The 12785-nt window shown below is 47.7% G+C and overlaps 1 long non-coding RNA gene across 1 annotated transcript; it reads right to left on the bottom strand.

Moving 5' to 3' along the window:
- Positions 1–1338: 1338 nt before the first annotated feature.
- LOC120909164 lies at positions 1339–2466 on the bottom strand. The gene is made up of 2 exons (XR_005741230.1): positions 2286–2466; positions 1339–2163 (listed from the first exon to the last, which is right to left on the bottom strand). It is a non-coding gene; the product is annotated as an uncharacterized LOC120909164 (long non-coding RNA).
- Positions 2467–12785: the final 10319 nt, after the last annotated feature.

Here is a 12785-nt window from a genome sequence, read left to right as displayed (position 1 = left end):
CATTTTCTTCCTCATTAGAGACTGGAGGAAGAAGAAACAATGAAATAGCCTATGATACTTTAACCTCCTTAGACTCGTATTTATCCATGTGTACAGCTGTCTACATACACCTGCTCTCTATGTACAGAAACTTCCAGAAGCTTCTTGGACCTGAAAAATACTTAAGCAGAAATCATTACTTCATCCCTCATATTTATCCTGCAGAGAATGGCAAACAAAAATGACATTCCTGTAAATTTTCAATGACATTCTTTCAAAACCGATTCAAACGAAATTCTGTGTAACTCTTACTTTCCCCGTTTCTACTTTCCCCGTTTCTACAAAAATACAACAGCCGCAACGCATCCAAGGATCGCCGCGGTAAATTCGTACATATTCACGTTACTACATACAAATGTGGGGGAGATATTCATAGTATCCAAAACAAAAATGAAAAAAACAAAAACCAGCCGGAATTCTGCCTTCACTTTCAGCAATAGAAGAAAATACAATGGGAAAATATGAGAATAGCGTGAGAGCCTTGCATAGACCGGCTATGTATAGCTCTCCTTTGAGGGTCACCACGCCTCCATCCACACTCATCATTACAGATTTCTGAAGCCACATCTGAACTACATCCAAGGTATCTTTATTCTGAGGTCTCGTACCTCCAGCCAGAGTACCTTCCAAAGGAGTACACCTTACTGTACCCTCTGACCACCTATGTCATTCTTTAAGGGGTCTCATGTCCGGAGCCCCAAACCCAGACTTCATATGCGTGCAGCTGTCTGACTGGTGCACTGCATGGGCGGCACATCCCACGACGATTAATCGCTTTTTTATTGGTGAATCTGCGTCCAGAAAACCAATGCGCTTATTTTCGGAGCGGTTATGGCTTGCGCCTTTAAAATCATAACCGATCCCTGCATTCCGATTATTCTACACGGCCTGAGCAGGGCAATTAGCGTACTACTCCTCACATTTATGCTAATACAATCGCGCACAGGATTTCCGATTATTGTACACGGCCAGACCTGTCTCACGATATAAAGCCTCCTAAAATGTGTTCGCCAGGCAAACTACAACGCACCATGAAATCCTCCACTTTTCAAAACAATATTATGGCTTCTTTCTACCTGCGTCTAGATAAAACAATAATGGTGAAGCCCTCCTGTTTTGCTCTCGCATACCCAAAACTGTATTTACAGTATAACATTTCACAAAAACCTTTAAAAACGCCAAAATATTTTCCGTTGTCCTTTCAGGACACAAATACCATTGCTAATCTTTCAGAAGACTTCAAAAACTCCTCCCACTGACTTCCTGCTTATATATAAATGCTGAAAAAGGACTTCCTGCTGTATGCTCAGCTCGTAAAACCCAATTCTGGTTTATTTACATAATGACAGGAAGAGGGAGGGGAAGTCTATCTTCATCAAAAAAACTCCATGGACCACAAATATCCCCTGGAAGTATTATCCAATAGTAAACAAAGCCAGAACGGACTCTCCTTTTAAAACAAAATTCTTTTGGTTCAGGAAAGGTAAAACAATCTCCTCCCATCTGCAGGGAAATTCCCAAATATTCAAATCCAAAAGCAACGCACATCGCTGTGCACAAAAATGCATTCAAACCAGTTCCACAATCCATTAAAATTCAGTGCATGCAAAGCAGTCTTTTCACCCAAAAAACGAAATTCTTACACAAAAGCCTCCATTCTTATACTGCAAAGTCAGCCGATAGGTTAGTCAGATCTTTTATATAAATTAGCCCTAGCACGCAAGCACTATTCAAAAGATAGCGCTTTAAACTGCATCTCAAAATGGCGACAAACCAAGCAAACAATGGCGCCATTTACGCTTGCAAAAAACAATTTAACTGCGCCTCGAAATCACCCTAAACATCAAAATCTGCCCCAAAGGCTGCAAAAATTCCACTGCTCAGTCACATGGTATCACACCCAAAAGATGACCCAGGATGACCCACAGAGCAAACAGACTGCACCTCACAAAATGGCCGCCAACGACCATAGCAAACAAGATGGCTGCCAAATGCAGCCCCCAAAAATCTGCCTAGAATCTCTCCACAAAGACAACACATGGAACATCAAAAACGAACACCAAAAACATTTTCTAAAAACAACCAACCAACAAGGCACACATTTTAGGCTCCTTCAAATCGGACCTTTTCATGGTGTGAACCCCTCAAAATGAGCGCAGCACAGGAATGGTGGGAACCCCTCACACTGAGCACAGGGATGGTGGGAAACCCCCCAGAGCCGCATTTGAGGCTGCTTCAAATCGGACCTTTTGCCAACACAGCACATTCAAAAAATTTCAGTTAGTTATATGAAACACAACATAAAATAAACACTTTTCTCAAAGTTCATGTACACACCGTGGCATCACCTTTCATAACAAGCCATTTAAGAAATTCACAAAGAGGTCACATTTAAAACCTTAAAAAAAACTCTTTTCATGCTAGCAGCCAAAGGAAATGCGATCCGCATTGTTGGGGCTCCACCTGGCTATGCTGAGGAGCTGCACGCCCGCTTCTCCCAGGGGTCGCGTGCATGGCTCCTTTGGCGTGCAGCGAGCTACCCGTCCGCCCGCTTCTCCCGGTGTTTTACGCCGGGGGGAGGGGGAACTTCTGTCCACTGCATTGCTCCCTTTAGCATGGAGCCGCCGGCCGCTTCTCTCGGTTCACGCCGGGGGAGGGGACCTCCGCCCGCTGTGTTGCTCCCTCCGCCTGCCGTTCCCTCCTGTGGTTACATTGGGGGGAGGGGGGGACCTCCGCCCGCTGTTCTTTCCCTCCAGCATGCGGGGAGCCGCCCGCCGCTTCCTCCGGTGTTCACGCCGGGGGGAGGGGGGGGGGTCCTCCGCCCGCCCGCTGTATTACTCCCTCCTGCAATGATACACTGAGAACATTTCTGTGGATGGATTGCTCCCCTAGATCTTTATTCTTGGCTGCAATTTGGCCTCTTGCCCCAGGGACTGCAGGCTGTGGCTTTGGAACTGAACATAGTGTTGGACTAAGCACACTTTTCATCCAACAACAGTGCACTGTGTAGGAGGTGAAGCTGAGAGATAACTAGATTCTATGATTGGACCAGGCCGTGCAAATAAGCACCATGGTGTTGAACCCTATGGATTTATTTACTAACTGAGTCTGCTGCTGTAATCCACTCCATTCTGCATGTACAGATTTTTATATTTATGCTTTAAATACTATATTTCATATTATCGGCTGAAGGGAGCCGCCCGTCGCTGGTCCATGCAGGTGCTAAATTAAATCTTCCTTTACCCTCCCTGGCTGAGCCTACTCCTCCGTTGTGTCTCAAACGCTCACTCCAGTAGCACGAGGGGGGGGGGGGGCGCCCATCACCCAGCTCTTATCCTGGGCATGTTTGGGGGTCTTGCGGGGGGCTCACATCCCGGGCCTTACTGGCGGCGAGAGGGGGCGGTGGTTCACCTTTCTGCTAGGATTTGGTTGGAGTGGGTGTGTGATCAGTGTTCAGTTAGTGAGTGCTTTTTTCAGTCAGTTTTCTCATGCGGTGACGTTTCTCATGCGGTGACGTTTCTCATGCGGTGACGTTTCTCATGCGGTGACGTTTCTCATGCGGTGACGTTTCTCATGCGGTAACGTTTCTCATGCGGTGGTGTTTCTCATGCGATGGCGTTTCTCATGGTGTTTTTCTCATGCGATGACGTTTCTCATGGTGTTTTTCTCATACGATGACGTTTCTCATGCGATGACGTTCTCATGGTGTTTTTCTCATGCGATGACGTTTCTCATGCGATGACGTTCTCATGGTGTTTTTCTCATGCGATGACGTTTCTCATGGTGTTTTTCTCATGCGATGACGTTTCTCATGGTGTTTTTCTCATGCGATGACGTTTTCATGGTGTTTTTCTCATGCGATGACGTTCTCATGGTGTTTTTCTCATGCGATGACGTTCTCATGGTGTTTTTCTCATGCTATGACGTTTTTCATGCGGTGACATTTCCCATGCGTTTACGTTTCTCAGGCGATTACGTTTCCCTTGCGTTCTTCTCATACGATTTTCTCATGTGATTATGTTTCTCATGCGATCATGTTTCCCATGCGATCTTCTCATGCGACCACGTTTTCCATGCAATCTCGTATGCGATCACGTTTTCCATGCAATCTTCGCATGCGATCACGTTTCCCATGCGTTACGTTTCCCATGCGTTACGTTTCCCATGCGTTGCGTTTCCCATGCGTTGCATTTCCCATGCGTTTACGTTTCCCATGCAGTCACGTTTCTCATGCAGTCACGTTTCTCATGCGAGTCGGGTCCTTGTGTGTGCACGTTTCTCATGCGATCACGTTTCACATGGTAGTTCTCATGCGACTACATTTTGCATGGTAGTTCTCATGCGATCACGTGTCTCATGAGTCATGTCCTCATGTGTTTACGTTTCTCATGCGATTACGTTCTCATGCGATTACTTTTCACATGGTGGTTCTTGTGCAGTTACGTTCACATGCGATCACGTTTCTCATGCGATCTTGGTTTTTCACGAGTCTTGTCCTTGTGTTTACGTTTCTCATGCGATTACGGTTCGCATGGTAGTTCTCATGCGACTACATTTCGCATGGTAGTTCTCATGCGATCACGTGTCTCATGAGTCATGTCCTCATGTGTTTACGTTTCTCATGCGATTACGTTCTCATGCGATTACTTTTCACATGGTGGTTCTTGTGCAGTTACGTTCACATGCGATCACGTTTCTTATGCGATCTTGTTTTTTTCACGAGTCTTGTCCTTGTGTTTACGTTTCTCATGCGATTACGGTTCGCATGGTAGTTCTCATGCGACTACATTTCGCATGGTAGTTCTCATGCGATCACGTGTCTCATGAGTCATGTCCTCATGTGTTTACGTTTTTAATGCGATTACATTTCTCATACGATTACGTTTCACATGGTAGTTCTCATCCGATCACGTTTTTCATGCAATCACGTTTCTCTTACGAGTCATGTCCTTTTGTGTTTACGTTTCTCATGCGATTACGGTTTGCATGGTAGTTCTCATGCGACTACATTTCGCATGGTAGTTCTCATGCGATCACGTTTCTCATGAGTCATGTCCTCATGTGTTTACGTTTCTCAGGCGATTACGTTTCACATGGTAGTTCTCACGCGATTACGTTCTCATGCCATTACAGTTCACATGGTAGTTCGCATGCGGTTATGTTTCCCAGGGTAGTTTCTCATGCGATTACGTTCTCATGTGTTTACGTTCTCATGCGACCACGTTTCTCAAGCATCATGTTGTCTCATGCATTACGTTTGTCATGCTCATGTCCTCATGCGACCACGTTTTTCATGCATTACGTTTTCATGCGATTACGTGTCCTTGTGCGGTTGCGTGTCCTCGTGCGGTTGCGTGTCCTCATGTGGTTGCGTGTCCTCATGTGGTTGCGTGTCCTCATGTGGTTGCGTGTCCTCATGTGGTTGCGTGTCCTCATGTGGTTGCGTGTCCTCACGCGATGACATTTTTCATGCGAGTTAGGTCCTCGTGGGTTTACACTTCTCGGGCGAGTCATGTTGTCATGCAATTTTTACATTTCCATGTTTCGTCTTACGTTACGTTTCTCATGCTATTCATGTTCTCTAACATTTACGTTTCTCTGGCAGGTTTCAGTTGTGATACAATTACATTGGTCATGTTTTCATACGTTACGCTTTTCTTACGTTACGCTTTTCACACAAGTTACGCTTTTCATACGAGTTGCGCTTCTCACACGATTACGATTTTCATGGTATTGTATGTTCTCAAGTGTATTGTCGTTCCTCATGCAATCAGGTTCTCGGGTGTTCACGTTTCCATGCAATTTATGTTCTCATACAATTTATCTTCTCATGTTTTCGTATCTCATACTATTCATGTTCTCGAATGTGTTTATTTCTCATGCAACCTTACGTTTCTCATGCAGGTTCCAGTTGTGTTAGTTTCAGTTGGTAGTATTAGCATGTTCTTTTTAGATTCATGGCGTTCCACCGCTGGGGGGGGGTCACCCATCACGTCTATGGGTGTTTACGAATTGAGATGATCGTTTTAATTGGCTTGTACGGTGGCAAGTCTCCTCATCCGTTTCTCATACGTTTCATGCATCTTAAACATTTCATTTCTCACACAACGACCTGACATGTCTTCAGGTTCATCAGGCCTGAGTGTAATTTGCCTGCTACGCCTCAGGTTGCTCGGCCTTCGCATTTCATGGTATTGTCACATTGTCAGTTCAGCTGCACTAGTCCTACACTTACCTACATTTTCATAGTCTGGGCACATGCCACATTCATTTCCTCACGTTTGTTCATGGCCACTCTCCACTGCTGGGTACCTGTCACGTTCAAGGGTACTGTCGGATTGAGATGTTTCGTTTCTAATTGTCTTGTGCAGTGGCAAGTCCCCTCATCCGCTTCTCACGGCTATCACTACGTTTTCGTACGTCATGTTATCTTACCACTTACATCACTTGCCTGACACGCCTTCAGGTTCATAGGCTTGAGTGTTACGTTTTCAATTGGCCTAGTTTACCTCAGGTTGCTCAGCCTCGCTAGGTTCTTGAGACTGACACGTTTTCAGTCTTGTGCTACGTATTCGTTCCTGCTCTACGTCACTGAGTGTGTCAATCACAGACACCCGCGTAGGCAGGGGTTAGGGAAGGTGGGGTTTTCCTTTTCCTAAGGTAAGTTGGGGCTCGTTGGTCATGTGTGTTTTTAACAATGTTGTTCTTGTTTGCAGAATTTCATGTCACGGGCAGAAAAATCGAAGATTTGGCCGCCGTCCGTCCTGCTCCGGTTACGGGGTTCCATACATGGTGGCAAGCCCTCTTGAACCTCCCGATACTGCCTTCTCTTCGTTAGATAAATCTTGATCTTAAGTTCTTTTCATTTCAGCCTGCTAGCTCTTGACTCGGCCTGGGATATCTTCCAGGCGTTTCGATCTCAGTATCCTGGGTTCTTTTCTCACAAACATTCTGTACCTACTTGCGGTTTGATTCTTTTGCCACTTTTCAACTCAACAGGTTTTTCAAGTCGGTGCCCAGCACAGTCTGGGCACTGGACTTTCGCGGATGTACTCAGAGATAGGCCACCCTCCTTTCCCTAGCACTCCCTTCCCTGCTAACACAGGGCATGACACGCAGCCATTCCTTGCTGCCTAGCTAGGGTAGCACTTCAATATTCACTCTGGGCCGTGCTTTAGTACAGGTGCAGTTCTGCTGCTTTTCATCGTAGGGGTCTGTATTTTCATTGTTGAGAAGTTAGATTGGCGGTAGTCAGCTTCCTTTTCCGGACATATCCCAGTTCCACATGTCTGTCACAGGCATTCTTGCATTGGGGGCTTGTGGTTATATACGGTTACTTTCATTTCAATCTCTTTGCTAGCTCATCCTACTGTTTATTTTTGGCCCCTTTTAGGCATACCGACCACGTGACCCCGGCACACCTCAGGTCAATTTCCCTCTTTCCCCTCAGACCTTTCTCTAGCACGATTACCTGAGACTCTGAGTACAAATGACTTTGCTCTTAAAAATTGTACTCTCAAGAAACACAGAGATCCAACACTGTCCGCCGCATGGTGGCCCAAACAAGCCGCCCTTCCCCCGAGCCTCATGGCCAGAGAAGCCATCTTTAAAAGCCATGCTGCTCAAACAAATCGCCCTTCCCCCACCAAAGCACATGGCATAATGCTGCTGTCTTACACAATAGCTTTTCCAAACAGCTTTACTGTATACCATGGGCACATAACTTCAATCTGTTCAATCATACAGCATCCAGGCATTCACACATAATTCATACATACATACATACATGTACAATCAAATCCACTCGATTTCACAAATGCACGCAATCATACACATATTCAATCCTAAACACACACACACACATCCAAATCAAACTTTTAGTCCATGACAAAATCATACATGCACACACGTCCAATCGCACACGCACACACGTCCAATCGCACACATACACACGTCCAATCGCACACATACACACGTCCAATCGCACACATACACACGTCCAATCGCACACATACACACGTCCAATCGCACAAGCATTATTTCATTAAAACGTCAAATTTATTCTTTCGCAGAGAAGAGTCCCCCACGCATCGGAACATAACCGATACCCAAAGGGGCCCAGTCTGATCCTACCTGGCTCGCCAATTAACTGTCGTGGCAAAAAGCTGGGCTGTACGCAGAGCATACCGCCATTTTGCCCTGTGCTATTAAGCACAGAATCCATCTTAATGAAATAATGCATAATTAAACTAAATAGATTCACTCACCATCATTCTCTGCCATTCATACAAGCAAGAGACCTCACACCAGCATGTTCTCATTCCATTCAGCTCTCAGTCATCATCTCTTCTGACTTCAAGCCCCTTTTCCCTTTATTTATGTCAATTAGAGTAACAAAAGAAGGTGGTGGCTTTACAAAACAGCCAATCAGACATGGTGTATACATTCAAAAGAACCAATCACAGACATGTGATTGGAACAATGCTTAGACGGATGCAGGCAGTTTAATTAAAAGACTCAGTAGGAAGTGAGCTCACAGGGTGTCAGCTTCACCCAGCAGATGCCCATGTATGAAAACCCCTCCAACAGGGATTCCATACAGCAATAACAAAATAATACAACAACACCACAATACAATACAGCAATAATCAATAACAATACAGCAATAATCAATAACAATAGGATACAGTTCCTGATGAGGAGCTTATCTGCAGGTGTAGGCGCACATCACAAAACAGTGTTGATCAGGAACTGAGAGATGACAGGAGCGCACACCAGCTAAATTGACAATGCGTTTGCAGAGCGGACGCACCGAGAAGGCGAATATCTGTGCATCACACAGGGGCCCTTTCGCCAGCCGACACCCCCCCTCCACAAACACCCTTCTCCAAATCAGGAAGTGTATCTCCACAAGTCTGTCTGCCCCAGTCAGCTTTCTAGAGCGGGCTGAGGGAGAACCAACCATGGGTGCCATTATGACAATACATAACAAATACATCTTTAAATTTCCACAACAGGATCAGTGAGTTAATTGGCTCTGATCCAGTTAATCTGTTCAAATTGGGTCTCTGTCTCAGCTTGGCTGTGCTGTGGGCTCATTCTGTTGCTTCTGTGGTGCTGTTCCCACCCCAGGACGATAGGTGGGAGCAGTGGAATCGAGGTTTGGGTGCTTTTCCCCAGCAGCCTATCAGGAGGGATTTTCCTCGCTGTGCATGCTGGGGGAGGGTATTTATGAGACAGACACCATTGGTCTGGGTTCTTCTTCGAGTGCGGCACCCACCTTTAGGGTGACTGCATCACGGCAACCCGGAGAAATGGCCTTCCAGGCCGGGGTGCGCGTGCCGCGCAGTGTTCCTGGTTCCGGGACCATGTTGGCCCATATCATTTGAGTTGTGACTGGGCCCCAGTAATCGACTGGGTCCCCAATCCCGGGAAGATCCCAAGCGGGTTCCTTCTTAGAATAAGCTTTTCGGTGGGGAGTCCATATGAGGAGAGCCAAGAGAGGCTGGCGATCCAATAGGGTCTCAACAAACCACCGGGGATCAAGGTAACCGGACACTTGACGGCTGGATGTTGGTCATCCTGACAGTCGGTAACCTGTAAAACTACCTGACGGAGATCCAGGCCAAAGTCTATTAAGGAGCAGTGGCGGCCCGTAGTTCTCCATCTTCTCCTGGGGCTCAGGTGCATGCAATCCACCATCTATGGGACTACAAGTCCATAGTTGCCAACATTTGAAAAAAAATTCCAGGGACACTTTGCAGCACAGCTATTAATTAATTACCACACTCACTTCCCCGAAGCTCCACCCACTCCGCAGTATGTACAGGAGAGGAGGAGTGCAGAGGGTATGATGGGGGGAGTGTGTACAGGAGAGGAGGAGGAGTGCAGAGGGTATGATGGGGGCAGTGTGTACAGGAGAGGAGGAGGAGTGCAGAGGGTATGATGGGGGCAGTGTGTACAGGAGAGGAGGAGGAGTGCAGAGGGTATGATGGGGGCAGTGTGTACAGGAGAGGAGGAGGAGTGCAGAGGGTATGATGGGGACAGTGTGTACAGGAGAGGAGGAGGAGTGCAGAGGGTATGATGGGGGCAGTGTGTACAGGAGAGGAGGAGGAGTGCAGAGGGTATGATGGGGGCAGTGTGTACAGGAGAGGAGGAGGAGTGCAGAGGGTATGATGGGGGCAGTGTGTACAGGAGAGGAGGAGGAGTGCAGAGGGTATGATGGGGGCAGTGTGTACAGAAGAGGAGGAGGAGGAGTGCAGAGGGTATGATGGGGGCAGTGTGTACAGGAGAGGAGGAGGAGTGCAGAGGGTATGATGGGGGCAGTGTGTACAGGAGAGGAGGAGGAGTGCAGAGGGTATGATGGGGGCAGTGTGTACAGGAGAGGAGGAGGAGTGCAGAGGGTATGATGGGGGCAGTGTGTACAGGAGAGGAGGAGGAGTGCAGAGGGTATGATGGGGGCAGTGTGTACAGGAGAGGAGGAGGAGTGCAGAGGGTATGATGGGGGCAGTGTGTACAGGAGAGGAGGAGGAGTGCAGAGGGTATGATGGGGGCAGTGTGTACAGGAGAGGAGGAGGAGTGCAGAGGGTATGATGGGGGCAGTGTGTACAGGAGAGGAGGAGGAGTGCAGAGGGTATGATGGGGGCAGTGTGTACAGGAGAGGAGGAGGAGTGCAGAGGGTATCATGGAGGCAGTGTGTACAGGAGAGGCGGAGGAGTGCAGAGGGTATGATGGGGGCAGTGTGTACAGGAGAGGCGGAGGAGTGCAGAGGGTATGATGGGGGCAGTGTGTACAGGAGAGGAGGAGGAGTGCAGAGGGTATGATGGGGGCAGTGTGTACAGGAGAGGAGGAGGAGTGCAGAGGGTATGATGGGGGCAGTGTGTACAGGAGAGGAGGAGGAGTGCAGAGGGTATGATGGGGGCAGTGTGTACAGGAGAGGCGGAGGAGTGCAGAGGGTATGATGGGGGCAGTGTGTACAGGAGAGGAGGAGGAGTGCAGAGGGTATGATGGGGGCAGTGTGTACAGGAGAGGAGGAGTGCAGAGGGTATGATGGGGGCAGTGTGTACAGGAGAGGAGGAGTGCAGAGGGTATGATGGGGCAGTATGTACAGGAGAGGAGGAGTGCAGAGGGTATGATGGGGCAGTATGTACAGGAGAGGAGGAGTGCAGAGGGTATGATGGGGGCAGTGTGTACAGGAGAGGAGGAGGAGTGCAGAGGGTATGATGGGGGCAGTGTGTACAGGAGAGGAGGAGGAGTGCAGAGGGTATGATGGGGGCAGTATGTACAGGAGAGGAGGAGTGCAGAGGGTATGATGGGGCAGTGTGTACAGGAGAGGAGGAGGAGTGCAGAGGGTATGCTGGGGCAGTATGTACAAGAGAGGAGGAGTGCAGAGGGTATGATGGGGGCAGTATGTACAGGAGAGGAGGAGTGCAGAGGGTATGCAGGGGCAGTATGTACAGGAGAGGAGGAGTGCAGAGGGTATGCTGGGGCAGTATGTACAGGAGAGGAGGAGGAGTGCAGAGGGTATGCTGGGGCAGTATGTACAGGAGAGGAGGAGGAGTGCAGAGGGTATGCTGGGGCAGTATGTACAGGAGAGGAGGAGGAGTGCAGAGGGTATGCTGGGGCAGTATGTACAGGAGAGGAGGAGTGCAGAGGGTATGATGGGCACAGTTAGTACGGGAGAGGAGTTTGGAGGGTATGGCGGTGGCATAATGGGGAGGGACATCTTGTGGTGTCTATGGGGTAATCAGGAAGTGATGTTGGGAAGATAAGGGAAGGTAAGTGACCATGGAATGATGTCCCTCAGCGGGGGGGGGGGGGTATTTCGCTCGGAGTGATGTCTGTATGATGTGATCTGGGGGTGATGCAAGCTGGGGGCAGTATGTACAGGAGAGGGGGACTGAGAAGTGGTCAGATAGCGATGTATATAATAAAAAAAAACTCATCCACTAAAAACATTTAAAACAATGAATCATACAACAGTACTAGATGTAAGTACAGATCTATGTAATCCAGTTTATAGCACTCTGTATCCAATCCAATTGCTCAGACTAGATAATGTGGGGTCATTTATAGCCATTCATGTAACCTGTGTGTAAGTGGTGAGTTCACACCTCTGATTGTACAGACTCAGAACCTGTATACATGTACAATCAGAGGTGTGAACTCACCACATACACACACAGGTTACATGAATGGCTATAAATGACTCCACATTATCTAGTCTGAGCAATTGGATTGGATGAGGTTTGCACATAGAGGGTTATTTACTAAAGGCAAATCCACTTTGCACTACAAGTGCAAACTACAAGTGCAAAGTGCACTTAGAAGTGCAGTCGCTGTAAATCTGAGGGGGATGTGCAAGGTAAATAAAAAACAGCATTTTAGCTTGCACATGATTGGATAATAAAATCAGCAGAGCTTCCCCTCATTTCAGATCTACCCCTCAGATTTGCAGCGACTGCACTTCCAAGTGCACTTGCAGTGCAATTTCAAGTGCACTTTGCACTTGTAGTGCAAAGTGGATTTGCCTTTCGTAAATAACCCCCAGAGTGTTCCTGCTTAGAAGTGATCTGTCAAAATGTGTTTGGGCTGCAGACCTCAGCCCCCTCCCCCTCACTATCTCCTTTGATCCTTCTCCTAAGAAAAAATCTCCTTGAAAGTTTGTAACTACTACTATCCACCCTAGGAAACTTCTCCCAGAAAAGTTCAGCTCACTCACCTCCTCCCTTCCAGCCGACAGGAGC

The sequence above is a fragment of the Rana temporaria genome, chromosome 8, assembly GCF_905171775.1.
Source record: "Rana temporaria chromosome 8, aRanTem1.1, whole genome shotgun sequence".
In the NCBI taxonomy this organism is placed as follows: domain Eukaryota; kingdom Metazoa; phylum Chordata; class Amphibia; order Anura; family Ranidae; genus Rana; species Rana temporaria.
The sequence above is the reverse complement of the archived record's forward strand: the minus strand, read 5'-3'. Positions and strand labels throughout refer to the sequence as shown.